The following is a 14,862-nucleotide window of genomic DNA, read 5'->3' as shown; positions in this document are numbered from 1 at the left end:
TATATTTAGAACCTTCGATCTCTGCGTTAGAAGCAACAGAGAAAAATCCTAGAATAATTAATATGGTTATAACTTTGAAAACCATAAACTTTAAAGCGACGCGTGAAAGAGATGTATCGTTCGCGGAGATCTCCATGCGAGAGTTTTCAGGGGGTGGTTTCGAGCGCGGATTGTCTGCGAGGCAGGTGGATTCCATTGCCGGATGGGAGCGTTAGTAACGTTTTCTGATAAGTCTAAGTATGCACGCGTAGAAAAATGGACGTTGTTACGTGTCAAACTTGTGGAACGCGTTGATGCATCTAACTCGCGACTATGTGGTCTAAGAATGCAGGGGGAACGTGACGAAGCTCATGCCCTACTCGTCCTAGACTTTCTTCGCCACGTTGTCTAGATGGTGCAAGAGTAATCGAAACTCCCGGAATTCTTTCGAAAGGCCAACCTAACCACGCGTGGGTCAATTTATTTGGTATTCATTCGTACGTTTCGTCGTCCGATTTCGATTTAGCCCAGAACAGATCGGAGCCAATTCATTTTTCGCTCGTCGTTCGACACTTTTATGGAGAAGTTATGAAATTTTTGTAAGAATTTCGCCCGTTTCTGGCCGGGATCACCGAAATCCTTGCGCGGCGACTGTATTCCGCCGTGTGGCCATAAAAGGACACGAAACTGCCGAAACCCGTGTGACTCCTCCAACAACGACTGAGATATTCGTATGACGAGCGGAACCGCTTCTTATGGCGGCGATACTGGGAACAGCTTGTCGCTTGTCGCTTGTCGACAATCGTGTTCGAAGTCCGTCGGTTCGATTTCCGATTTTGATCATCGAATCGGTCCCTGGTCTTTCTGCTCCCGTAGTACTCGTTCCGGGTAGTATCCTTCGCAAGACTGTATTAAACAACAGAGACGATCCAAAACAAACCACCCTTCGCGTTGGTTTGGACGAAACTTCGAACACTCGTGTTCGATGAATCGGTTGATGATGGGAGGTTTGGGTATGTCAATCATAGTACCTATTGGTTGGGTACTGCCGAGTAAAGTAGAACAGTGTTCGATGATTCTCGATCGAGGTTACAGGTATCATACTCGAGCGTGAAACACATTATTTTTTTGTTTTAATACGGTAAATGAAGTCGTCGAATGAGAAGTATTTAATACCTACCTTGCTCGAAGTCGTTTGTTTCTTGTCTCCTCACTGAAAACCCCACGTATGAATCTTCGCACGTTCGAGACGAAGACTGGTCCATGTAAGCACCGATGAAGGCAATTTTTGCGAAATCACTGTATGACAACTGTATGGTTGTCGAAAAGTGGGTGATTTGTGAAGTGGACGAGACCGCTCCCGAAATTGTAGATTCACTGTAGTCCATGAAATGCTTTCCGATGATGCCAATTTTCGGCCTTAAGGATCGTCGAAACGATCACGAAGTCGTCGTCGATTGGCGCGAACCAGTGGGGGCCATTAACGCATTCAGCTTCTGAGCGGCTCGATGATTTCGATCAAGCACTGGACCCTCTATTATGCACCAGTTATGATTGTTTCGGGCTGATTCTCGACTCCCGTTGACTTTCATCACACTCTTCGCGAGAAAACGCTTACCACGCGGTTCTTCTTAATTTTTTTCTTGAAAATACTTCGAAACGTCCATGGCCGTAATATTTTCGTAATTCAAGACATACGAAGTACCAGGGTCTCGTATCTTCCAAGGATTAACTTGTCCCTTTAAGAAAATAGAGGACTCGAAAATCCTCCCATCGACGTCAATCGAGTAACTGAGTCTTCCGTCTTAAGAACCGTTCGTGACAGAGATGGGTGCAATTTTTCGATCAGAATTTTCTAGAATTTTCTTGTTTGTTTTTCCCGACTCACGAGCATACATAAAATGTTCAGTTCGAGTAAATACCTCCCACGTAAAAAGGGACGGAATGGCATTTTTCCACCATCTTGGCTGCTGGAAATAAACGGAGAACCGGCTATGAAGACGTTTGAATTAATAGAAATTGCGTTGCTTGTTATTTCTTGGGACATTACTCGCGTATAGCGGTGCGCATCGACGCATGCGCGAACGCTACGAGCGCGTGTATTTACCCAGTCGCGTAGCTGTGTGGAGTAATCGCGAAGACGTTGCGCGGATCGCAGACCAAGCCGAACGGAATTCCGTCTTGGAATTGCGGAACGCCTCGGTTCTTCCGCTCCTCGAGCCATAGATTTCGCGTGTTCGGCTCGCCGTCGGGAAATATTACGCAGAAGCACGCCTAGAAAAGAAACTACACACGTCTTTTAATTATATTTATTTACATTTATTTTATTATCGCATGCACATCGAAGTGAGCTTAAATTGTTTGTTATGCGAACCTGTTTGAACCTACCGAATTAGTGTTGGTACCACAGGTATCTTTGAAGCGTTTCGGAGGGTCCTTCGATCGAAGCCTTAGGCAGATGTCTTTTGAGCTTATAAGATAAGACGTTACGGAAATTTAGCAATAAAATTCGTAGGAAATAATGCCAACGTTCCTCGAACGACTTAACGATCCTTCTGGACGTAAACTGCGTTCTCCGTACGGTGGTCCCTTAAAATGAGATATTAATCGAGCCATTAACTTTGCTGACAAATTCAGCCGGTTAATCGGTGAATATAAACTACACATTCCGCTGGAATCGCAAAACTCGTTTCTTCTCTTCAGGAATCCAACCGAGTGGCATCGAAAGCTAGCAAATGAAGAGGAAGACGAAGAAACGAGATAAAGTTGAGGGGAATGAAGAGCAAAAACGAGTTCTGCTGAGTAAAGCTGACAATGTTGCCCCAGGACATTCCTGGCGTAGGTTTCAAACATGCTAACCGCTATGTAAACATCTATCCGCGCATTACAAACTCCATACATCGTCTACTCGGTTAATTTGCAAAAATCGAAATGTGATTGAATATTAGCCAATGGCGATACTTCTCTACCTTCATTTTGTTGAGGGCAACAAGAACGTTCACGCGAGAAGATTCAACGAAGAGTCGGAGGAAGTTTCGCTCGGTTGAAGATCTCGCGGAAGAATGAAAGGACGCAATATTGAAAGAACGCTAATCGAGAATTGATACGAATAACTCTGTATAGTGAATTTAAAAAATGATCAGGGCAACACGACGATTTAAGTGTAGTAGTGGGCGGAGGATCTAGATAAGGGAAAGACAAAGAGTCGAAGAGGAACGCCGAAAGGGATGAACGTTCGCGTAAACAGGCCAGAACACGTGATCCCGGTGGGGCTGGCGAATCAGCGAAGGGAACAGAGCCGGTGAAGAGCGAAGAGCCCGGTCGTTCGAGACGCAAAAAGATTCAAAAAGGGCGAAGACGAAGACGAAGACAAAGGTGAAAGAAAATGACAAACACAAAGTTGCAGCGCATGGAGCGTGGAACGCGAGGAGACGAAAGGGAACACTCTAACCGCTTCGAAGATGAAGAGAACGAGGGAGCGACGGTGGAAGTACGGGCGCGGCGTGGGGTTCAGAGAGGGGTGGGGGGAGCAAAGGGCAAAGCACGAGGCAGGATAAGGCCCTCTGTGCCCTGCGCCGTTGCGCCAGGGGCGGTTGTTGGCGGGCGAGCGTGCTAAGAATACCGAGGAGGAGAGAAACGGCCGCGAAGAATGTAAAAGACAATGGAATGTGTCGCGTCGCGCATGCGTGGCTCCGTGGAATGCGGCCCCGTAACGGCACATCCGTTAGCCACGGTGTCTGCCACGAAACGCCGGAGCCTTATTGCGCGGCAATCGCTTCGCGCTTTTTCGCCTCGCGCCGCCGATTCGAACTCCGCGGGGTCTTCTGCGCGAAACCGAATTTATTTTCCCTGTGTATCCTATGTTCCCTGAATATCAAACCCATCGTGTACCGAGTAATTTTCACTTAAACGAGAAAGACGCGTTTGACAATCCCAACCTTCCGAACCTCCGGTTCAAGAGCATCTTTAAAAGCGTAAAGTAATAATCGTTAAATTTATATATTTACGAAACAAATGACAACAAGGAAATCCCTCTCGGGGAAACCAGATTTTGTAATTCAGAATTCGAATTCGAATTTGTCTCTAGATGAGACTTTTCCCTGTGCGTATGTATGCACGTCTGAGTTACCACTCAGGGAATCGAGAGTCAGGCAGCTCGTGAATATTCCGCCGGTGGTCTGACGAGCGCCGGGAAATGGGCCTTAAACGTAACGCGGTCGGAGATCGTCGATGGAATGTGAACCCATTCTCGTTGATCGGTAGATGATCAGGATATCGTGACACTAGGCAACTTAGAGTCGCCGTGATCAGGTGCTCTCGACCGAGGAAGAAACGTTGCCGCTCCACTTTGTTCCAGCAGTCCGCGAAGATGCAGATGCGATCCTTGGTTCACGGTTCGTCGAATTAACACCAGCGATTTTTGCAAGACGCAACGGACAGGAAAATGATAGCCACGGTGCGTCGTCGAAAGGAAAACCAGCTTGCTCTTCAAAAAACTCACGAAATATGGCGCAAAACCCGATGTCTGACAAATACTTCGATTCAAACGGAGATGCTATGAAATTCCGACGGAATCAGCGTTTCGAACCTGATCGAAACGATGTAACAGTCGTTTCGTCGTCGAGAAAAATTACCGGCGACCTATCTAGGAAAAATGGAGCTCATAAATCCGGGCGACGAGTCGAAACGAGCCGTGATCGCTTAAACGCCACGAAAATGGACAGCTTTTCGCTACGACCGAACTATGCGCGTCGAGATTAACTTCCGGCATAAATATTGGACGTTCCGAACGAACTATGGGATGCAGGAAATTTAATTAACTCTCTATCGCACGAATCTCACTTGATATTTCAAAGGGGAAGTGGGTAATTATTTATAAGAAGGCATAATGCATCGATCTACGTTATATTTTAATTTCACTTTGTTTATGGTGTTCGAGAAGAGATTTGCATTATATTTTGGACTAACGTTTCATTGTCGAAGAGAACGATAACGGTTGGATTTTTCTCGCGCCAAGCATCGATTGAAATATATTACGACGCAGAAAGGGTTAAGTAATAGTTGACGCACATTCCAAGTGGGGTCTTAGCCATGCCAGATATAGTATTGTTGACAGTAGCCACGTGTCGACATCCTGCGCCAGCCAATTAGCCGGAACATAGCGTTGGTCTCCGTTAATTGTCGATGATAATTCAATCGTTCCATTGTCGATCGATAAACAAGGACAACGCGTTGCTAGCTTTTCTTTTGCGTAGGTTCGATCGAATCGCCTGTAGAGGAAGCACAAGGACGGTATCGATACCGGATCGACGACGCGTATTCGATTCAAATCGAAAGCACTTCCGTGTTCTCGCTCGACATTGAACGTTTCAGTTTTTCCAAATCTGTCGCCGACGAAGTTCCTTTTTTGGTCTTCGAGGCGACCTCGGAATATCGCTTCGAGTAATCTTCTTTTCGAAAGTGCTCTTAGTCGTTACTGCGTCTTGGAATTAACTTAAGTATTGGAGGCGTATTAAAGAAACGTTAACATTTACTTTCAACTTAATTTCCATACAATCTTGACTATATTTCAATGTTTTGTTAGAGTTCAGGATACCCAAGAAATCGAATTCGTGATAGCATAAAATTGAATCGCCGTTACCAAAAGGATAAAAGAATGATGCATTTACATTTTGATATGCCAACGATATAATAAATGCAATGATAACGATAGTGGAATTGCAGTAACTAACTCTGATCACGAAGATAATGTTGTTCAGGACATAGTCCACGTTACGACCACAGTTTCTTCGGTCTTTTCGCTGCGAAAAAAATAGCGTGAACCAGTTATTTCTACATTTCCCGCCCTTTTTCTTGTCCCTCTTTACGCGAAATCCTCTTCCCTCTCGCGACGTCGCGGAGGATCGTCCACGATAACGAGCATCCTTGAGAGGCTGACGATCCAGCCTTTTTCTCGATCTCGTAAAATCGTCGAGATAATGAAACCTTGTCGTGCGGGTAGTTAGGCGTTATGCGCTCCTTCGAGGACAACTCGAGGCAGAGGTGCGCAACTTACATGCTTTGCCACGGGCCAAGTCACACGTAGTCGTAGTTAGAAAACTATACGCATGCCGGGGGCTGTACCCCTCAAGATGGGAGGACCTCGCGGACTCTTTCGAGGCCCCCCTCGGTTCAAAGGTTATAAACATCATTATCGAGTGCCAATGGAATTCAAATACTCCCACTTCGAGCTCGTTACATTCTCCTCCGCTCGAGGAAACAACCGCCGACGAGTCCTGCCCTTTAATCCGCTCCTCGTTAACGCGGAGCGATCCAAATTCTAATTTGCGAGCGGCGCGAAGAAAACAGAACCTGGCTCGGATAAGGTACAGGGTGGGGAAGGGCGGGATCCGGAGATAACGGCGAGCCAAACGAGGGAACTTCTCGAGAACTTAATAGGGAAAACGGAAACATATTCGGGGATGAAGGCGGTTCGATGATCCTGAGGTGGAGGATGGGGACGCGCTTTCCGCGGCTGAAAAGGGGCCACGCCGTTTTATAGGAACGCTCGTTCGCGGCGTTTCGTCTGAAAGCACGAAGCGTTGCCTGGAATTCCACCGTTAGTTCGCCCATTACCATTGGCTGCATGTCGGGAGCCACATTTTAGCCTGTTTACGGCACTTTCCGTGGAGACTGGTTATCTCCAGCCAGGGATGCGCAGAATACGGCACCGCCTGATTTGAATCGAACAGTGCACCCTGTTAATTATACGATGAACAGTCTGAGTCACTCGACTATCCGCATGAGTGCGAACGACGATGATCATTTTAGGAACAGATTTTTAAGAAAAGTTGTGGATTCCATAAAGTAACATACAAACCATATCAAATTCACACGCTATCATGGATAGTAGTATAGGCAGAATAATTTGAAGCGAGCGTACCTCTCAGAGAAACCCATCTCGAAGGCCCATGATAATTTTCCTATCCTTCGAAGCCTACTGCCTCTGGGCTCTTCCTCTTCAACCAGAACCCACTTGCATTAATTGTCGGTACACTCTCCTGAGGCCTTCTACTTCCTCGACTCGAACACTGTTCTCGTGTTCGACGAAGTCCAATTCTTTGGTCAGTGCCCTACGCTCTCCACTGGCTTCGCAAGGTTTCGCGAAGAGCCATGACAGATATCGCGATGACTAACTAATTAACTCTAAAATACCCACTAAGTGCATGCCCCTCCTATCTAGCTATCCTATACGAGCATAGCTCGAACCGGGAGGATCTGAATTTCTTGGGCGATTTCTCAAACATTGCAAAACTTCCGCCCACCTTGCAGTACAAGACGTTCAGGTTACCTAAGAGTGGGGGCCCTTTGGACATTGGATGGTCACATGTCACTTCACGGAGTCTTCACGAAGAGGACTTTGTCACTTCAAAGCTACGCTGTATAGAATATAAAATAGGTAGACATGCACCAACTGTTTGATTTTCAGTTACGCTTCACGTATAATTAAAGAACGTATCTGTCAGCCTTTCGCAATGCGAAGCCTAGAACCTTGCCAGAGGCACCTTGTTCAAAGCAGGAAGCTTGCAAGACTGGCTGAGAGAATTATAAATAGGAAATAGTCTGAGATGACCGAAGCATGCTTTTTTAAGAATATAAATTCCATGAAAATTAACCGTGTTCAAATACCGCGCCAAATAGATATAAACTTCATTGCATTAAAATCCTCGCATAGCAAAATTCTCGCAGCATCCTTCTATATACAGTCAATCCCATAAATATTCGTACTCCCTGTGTTTATTGAACAAATTTGTTTAAATCAAATGATATGTACAAGTGTAAAGTTTATCCATGAACATATTTCTAATGAAACATTTATTTGAAAACATCGAACCTACTATTTAATTTAGTCAAACTTCTTTAATAGACATAGAGAATACGAATATTTATGAGACTGACTGTATACTATGATTGCGTATGTCACCGTACGCGGGATATCTTCCATAAGAATTAAAGACATCGTCAAAGGAAAATCTCCGAGCTCGAAACTCACCGCGGAGAATAAAAGCGCCAGGTCCGATTTATCTTTCGGGCTCACTCCATCTCGTTAAGCGGAACTTCTGCCACGGCCATTAAATTCTAGCACCGCGAAAACCCTTCCCCTAGCGTGGAAACTCTGCGATCCCCGATCGAGATTTTATGCTCGCGCGAACTTTCCACGGCCCTGACGGAACACTGGACGAACTGTGAGAAACCGTCGATTGCAGTGTCATCATTCGTTGCAATCATTCGTTGAATTGGGCGCGTAATTGTTCGATGGCTTCGTTTTCGCTCTCCACTCTCGCCGTCAAACGACTCGATAGCGACCGTCTGCTAACGCGTGCGACGATCCTCGTTCTGCAATTTCTGAACCTGAATTCGAGACGCAGAGGGTGAGGGGTGTGACATTGTTCTTTGTATCAGAAATAATACTTATGAAGCAAAATAAAATTTTCTTGGAGCAGAATCTCTTTACACCTCAACGCTCTGAGGTTGCGGTACCTTGCTCTTCAACTTTGATACGTCAGGGGTCTCTAAAGGATAAGTCCTCCTTCGGGTCCACTCAAATATCTCCGATGCCCCGATCACCGGTAACCCTAAAGAATAAAAATTCATGTAGTCTCCGATCGAACGAGTCGACCCCCTGGAATTGGATTTGATCGCGGGAAGCGTCGTGGAGGAGTCGAAAATTTTGATAACCCCGTCGAGGGAAGTTTCGAATGGGAAGGCTAAGTCGACTTTTCAGGGTCATTGAGTTCTCCTCCATGGGACGCGAGCATTGTTCGCCCGGTAGCTCGCGTGCCAAGGCTGTCGGTAATTCAACGGGCAATGGCAATGTAATAAAAAAAATTTACGTTCGTCCTCCAGACTCGAGCGGAGCCGCGTTCTCTTCCGGGCATTTTCGTACCATCGGCGTATTCTCTGGACGAGCGAGCTCGGGAAAAGGCGGGCGGCAAAAAACTTAAAGGCAACAATGGAATATGATTTAAGGGAATCGCGTTTGAGTCCTTTTTTTTAACAAAGGAACCTGATTTCACGTCCTGAAAACCCTGTACGCGCTACTTCTCCCTTGCAACCGTCGGAGGGGGCGGACTTTGAGAGGTACAGATGCTAATGATATACAGTCAGTCCCATAAGTATTCGTACCTTCTATGTTCATTCACGAAGTTTGTCTAAATTAAATGATAGATGTCACGTTTCTAAATAAATACTTCATTATAAATATATATGTACATGTGTAAAGGTTATTCGTGTACGTATTTATAATGAAACATTTTTGTAACGTTAGAAGAATCGTATAAATCTTCAGCATTCGACGCTACCCCGTCTACGTTAGAATGTCCGAAGCACACGTTCGACTGAACACGTAAATCGATGGTCGGGAATCGGAAATTTCGGAGCGCAGGGCGGATCGCGTTAAACGAAGTATGCAAAAGAAATTCGTGCACGGTGCACGCAACGGGACAAAGGAAATCCGCGTCGCGGCGGCCAACGGAAGCGGAGGAATGCGGCCTGGGGACTAAATAAAAAAGGACCGAGACCGCGGACAGGTGCCAGGATTCTACCTGCGGACACGCATGTAAATAACAACGTGGTTGCCAGCGGCTCGTAATTCGGTAAACATAGACGTACTAATAAACGGAAGGAATTCGAAAACTCTTACATAAGCGAGAGACACCTTGGCTGCAGCGTGCTAATGTTCGTAAAAGGTTTATCCTCGCTGGGAGATTCCTTTCTAAACGATCGCAGAGCAAGGAGGATCGGAACCATCAACCCCTCGAGTCGGTTTCGAATCGTGGAATATGTTCGTACCGTCTGCAAATTTACGATTGTTTGCAATTTACGATAAACATTGTTTCATTCTATCGACCTTCAAATATGATGGATAACTTTCTTAATACGTTGACCGCCATGTCACCATATATGGGTGACAGTGCTTTTTACTAAAGAAATAAAAAAATTAATTTTGAAAGTTAAATATCAAAGAAAATGAATTTATATGAAATATTTGATTTTCGGTGAAGTTACAAAAATAAATACCACAATAAATGCACGATGATGTAGTCTTCAATAGTCAGTAAATAAAATTTAATCGCAGTAGAAATTTGTAAGAGTATTAGTGTGGCAGTCAACGCGTTAAGATTTGTCTTCTTGTCTCGAATGTCGACGAAACGAACCGATCGGATTCGCGATTGGGAGTGATCTTGAACTCTGTTTGCGTTCCTTCGACCCATCATTCGAAATCCTTTACCAGCAGCTCTCGTCCTCGCACCATCGGTGTTGACAAAAAATTCGCCACCTCTGCCTCGCGTATCGATAAATGTCGACCCTAATTTTCGAACGTTACGCGAGGCACTGAGGATCGGTCCGCGGTGTCGGCCGAGGAGGAAAGTCCGTCGCGCCGGCGGCGAGCGAAAACTGAAGAATGCGGAGAGCGAAATAAAAGGACTCTAAGTCCAAAGGAGGATGCTGAGCACCGGCGATAGGGATGAGACCGCGAGAACGAGGGAGAGGGGGAGGTGGACGACTCGACGAAAAGAGTCGGCGGTCGCGAAGGACGAGAGGAACAGAGAGAAAGGGATGACGACGACGTCGACAACGACGCCGAAGAAGGAGAAGAATCCTGAAGAAGAGAAGGACGGAGGACAGACAGAGGGGAGGGAGAGGATGGCCTAAGGTAGCGAGAGTGGAATACTGGAATGCGCTCCCAGAGGCCATTTCAGTTCGATGTCCTCCGTTCGCTCTCCTGTCTTGCCCACTCCAACCGTCCTCCTCTTCGCCTCAGCCAGCAACCTCTTCCTCTCCTTCTAGCGTTCTCTTCTTCCCTCGCTTTCCGTTCTAGCAGCCGTTAAGTCCGTTCCTCTCCTCTCTTTTCCCGCGAACTCCCGGCCGTGTTCCTCCTTGGGACACGCAGCATCTTTCACCTAGAGCATGCCGCGATCCTCGCCCATTATTCCTCGAACTCCCTTGGACCCGGGGCCAGCCTATCGGTCTTCCGAACGCGATTCCACGACCCTGCGAACCACCTTGCCGTCCAGGAGAGCATTGAAAAATTTCAACCGCGATCCGAATCGTCCGAGTCATTCTTATTCGTCGGACGGATTCGAGTGTCGCGATTCGAAACCCTTCGGAAAGGATTTCCCGATCTAGGACACGATAATGTCTAGACGTAAAATGTCTGGTTTCGTAAAATAGTAGATTATGGACAACTCTTGAAAAACGGAGGGACTCGTAGGACATTTCCTTAGCAGATATTTCATTCTACGAGAAATGAGATGTTTTGTCGTTTTTTGAATTTGTACTCCCATTTTTTAATTTTAATGCAATAGAAACGCACTACTGGCATTATTAATATGTATATCTTGTAAGCAATCCACCGTCCGTCCTTTCAGGCTCTGGCACGCTCTACTCTCAGCAGATGGGAGCGTGGTCTTTCAGGATGACCTTTGCGGGCATTTCCACTGCCATTCCTCGCAATCAGAAAAATCTCAAATATGCGAACGCGGTGAGCGTATCGGCGTTAATGCCGAGCATCGTAGATTCTAAATATACACCGCAGAATGGTAATGCGAAAATAACGTTCGAGCGAGTATCGAAATTCCGATCTACGTTTATCGTGCGGATGGCTGACCGCTTCTTGCGCGACCGTTGCCAGTAATCGGAGACTGAGTCGTTAAGGCTGGATACTGGAACGCTCGATGCGTTAGTATATAAATAAATTTTTTACCTCGCGAACGTCTAGCAATTAACACGTTAAGCGCCACGCCAGTGGAGTTCATCTGGGTTCCCCATCTCGAATCCCAGTGATTCCTGTTTGCTGGTCACGATACGGGCATCGACTTCAACTTCATCAGTCCCCGTATTAGCAATACCATGAACTTTAACATTTCCTTTTTCAAAAGTTACTTCAACTTTGACCTTCCCACTTTCGTAAACATCTTCAGCTTCGCTAATCGGTTCGGAGCCGTCATTGGACCACGAACTTGGCAAACAGAGTATCGTTAATCAAATCTGACCCAGGTCAAAGAAAATCGCTGTTCACCGATTCACACCGACTAGCTAAGATTTCGACTGCTCTCTTGAATCTCTCGTCGACGGTTAACGTCACACGGATCGACGTCGACGACGAGGGCCATTCTCACGTACGCGATCGCTCTAATCTAAATCGCGCAATCGGTCGTTTCTGTGATCGACGCCCATGAAATCGCCTGGCACCGAGCTTCCCTGTCGATTCATCGATCCGTCAGCCTCTCGTGGCGTCGGATCCACGGGCTTTATCGTTGACGACACGTGTCAGAGGCACACGCACGCTTTACGCGTCCCGCGCGCGCGCGCAGCTCTCGCTGGTTTGCCTTATCTCCCAAGGGATGGATATTGTTACCAGCATCGCGAATCCTACCACCCCGTTGTATCCCCACGTGTATTCCGTGACCGCTGGTGTCAGCAACATGGACCGAACACCAGCGATAAAAACGAGCATTCCGTCGCGATCAGACGAAACGTCTACAACGACCAATGTCTAGGTGATGCGAACCAGACAGTCGAGGAAACCTCGCGACTTTCGCGGTGTCACATGAAACGAAATAGTTTGAATGACATGTCACGACTGCGACAGCTGCCTCGCAGGTAAACGAGTGCGATGCTTTCGATCTCTTTTGCTTTAAACTACCTCGCCTCTCGTAACTATTCGGGCACTGGATCAACTTCAATCTTCCTTCTAATCGTGTTGTTTGTGTTTGTTGCAGGTACGTATTCGCCAATTCACACGGTATCGATCAGTCTTGCCCTTCGTAGGGTGAGTGTTTGAATTCGTATACACGGTGGAGAAGTTACAATTAACTTATAGTTTCGAAGATATCTGAGGTGCTAATAGTTATTGCCACACCTTGAACATCTGTGTTGATATGGACAATACTGGAAGCAAGGAACACTCTTTTTAATAAAATAGCGATTTTTCCAAGGGATGAACCTTGAGATGGATAAAATTTAATCGCATAATCATCATTCTATAACTCGAATTCCAATTTTGTGCTTGAATTTGAGTTTTTAATTGTAACTTTCGTTTAGATCGAATAAACAGTGGTTTATCTTTTATACGTTACTTAACATTAGTATCCAGATAAGCCTATTGCCCATTTCTGGCCAGAGACGTGGCTATCTTTACAGATGCCAAACTTCATGACCGAGCCATGACGGAACGGCTATTTTTAAGTTTCTGAGCACATGCGTGTCAAACGTTTAATCTTCCCCGATAATTAGTGTAAAACGTTGCGAACCTCCTCGCGGCGGTCGTGTTGCCGGAGCCTGCAGCCGACAGAACGACCACGATAAAACGACGAAAGTGACGCGTCGTAGAAGATCTTGTCACGACACCGCGCGCGACAGAATGCAGAAACACAGGAGCGACTGGTTAAAGGCATAATTAAGGAACCGTCTGATTAGACACGTCGTGCCGATAAAGCTATTGCGCCTGTCTCCTTTGTTTCCATCCAAAATAACAGGCCGCCGAGTAAAATTCAATCTTAATCCTTAAATTCCAGCCAATTTAATCTGAAAATGAAAATGGAAGATATTTTGTCAAATGTAACGTTTCTTTAGAAGGGTTCCTTTCATATTGACTAAAATTTAATCTCGGAGGAAATGCAAGCTGAAACCAGAGATCAGAAATGTCGTTCCGGTGTCCAGGATCTTCGATCGGTGAAATTAGGAAACCCTCAATCCGCGCATGACGCATTTACACGCTTCGGGTCTCCTAGGAAACGTTTTCTGTTTAGTTTCACTCTTTGGAGAAAGTTTTGCTAATTGTATGTATAGAACATGTACAAACTGGCTGTCGTTGGTAAAATCGTGATCCCTTAAGAGCACTCCCACACCGTTAAGCGGTAGGAGTTTGTACAGCAATGAAAAAATGGGAATAACGTATAGTCCGTGACTATGGATGTTTGTATTTCGAAACACTGTGAAGTGTACACGAGTAGAAAAATCAGATAAAGTGGTTAAATATTTACCAGGAATCTTTGTATTTCTAGAAAAATCTCCGCGTTTTAGAGTGTGCACACATCTAGGACTTCCAGTTTGACTATTTCTCGCATTACAATCGGCACTTTTACCGTGACCGGAAAAAAATAAATGTGAAGAAGATAAAGACGAAGAGTCGGAGTTGATAGTCATGTCAATAGGCTCGTGTTGATCTTAGGTATTTGAAATTTCGAAACGAACAAGTTCCTCGATTAAGCGACAGGGATTAATATAGCCTACAAACTAATGATTCGAATTAAAAACAAAATATTCGATTGGTCCTTTTGTGGAATGAACGTATAGACGAAAGCAACGTAGGTAACGCTTGTAAACTATAGCGATAAAAGTGCGTCGAAGTGGCAGCAAAGAACAGCCTCCGCTATTCTTCGTAAACCTGAATGTTTACAGAGAAAACTGGTTGGTCCGGCGATAAAATACTCTGTTTGACTGTATCGCTGCACGACAAACACTTTGCCTCCTTAGGTGCACTCGTTCCTCTATGTAAACAGGGAAAATGTGACGAGAATAGTAGATCCAGTAAAAATGTCGTGTCATGATCTAACCCAGCCTCGGCCTTTTATATTAGTTTCGAAACTGTTTTATCTTTAATATTCGTGGCGTAAAACGTACAGTCCTATTATATTCTTTTTTCATGTTTTTCTAACCCATTATTCAGGTTATGGTTGGGGCTTTCACGTGCCTGTTACGTCCGTTATGAAACGGTTGCGTCAAGTTTCCCTTCTTTCATTGTTAGGACTACGAATTCGATAATTAACGATAAAGTCGTACAGTTTACATATATTTCAACAATTTGCCTCTGAATCGGGGATATTAATTTCGTTCGGA

General features: G+C 45.6%; 1 protein-coding gene and 1 long non-coding RNA gene across 3 annotated transcripts in view; one reads left to right on the top strand and one right to left on the bottom strand.

Annotated features, from left to right (window-relative positions):
- Window positions 1-14,862, top strand: part of LOC128894504 (3-phosphoinositide-dependent protein kinase 1) — a 404,982-nt gene that overhangs the window by 307,170 nt on the left and 82,950 nt on the right. The window lies entirely within an intron of this gene.
- Window positions 8,020-14,862, bottom strand: part of LOC128894514 (uncharacterized) — a 42,245-nt gene continuing 35,402 nt past the window's right edge. Inside the window, exons 3-4 of the long non-coding RNA XR_008461583.1 lie at window positions 8,500-8,594; window positions 8,020-8,370 (exon numbers count right to left, since the gene is read on the bottom strand). This is a non-coding gene — a long non-coding RNA (uncharacterized LOC128894514). The remainder of the gene's footprint in view (window positions 8,371-8,499; window positions 8,595-14,862) is intronic.

Source organism: Hylaeus anthracinus, unplaced genomic scaffold (genome assembly GCF_026225885.1).
Source record: "Hylaeus anthracinus isolate JK02 unplaced genomic scaffold, UHH_iyHylAnth1.0_haploid 4, whole genome shotgun sequence".
Taxonomy (NCBI): domain Eukaryota; kingdom Metazoa; phylum Arthropoda; class Insecta; order Hymenoptera; family Colletidae; genus Hylaeus; species Hylaeus anthracinus.
Note: the sequence above shows the minus strand (reverse complement) of the source record. Positions and strands in the feature narration are given on the sequence as shown.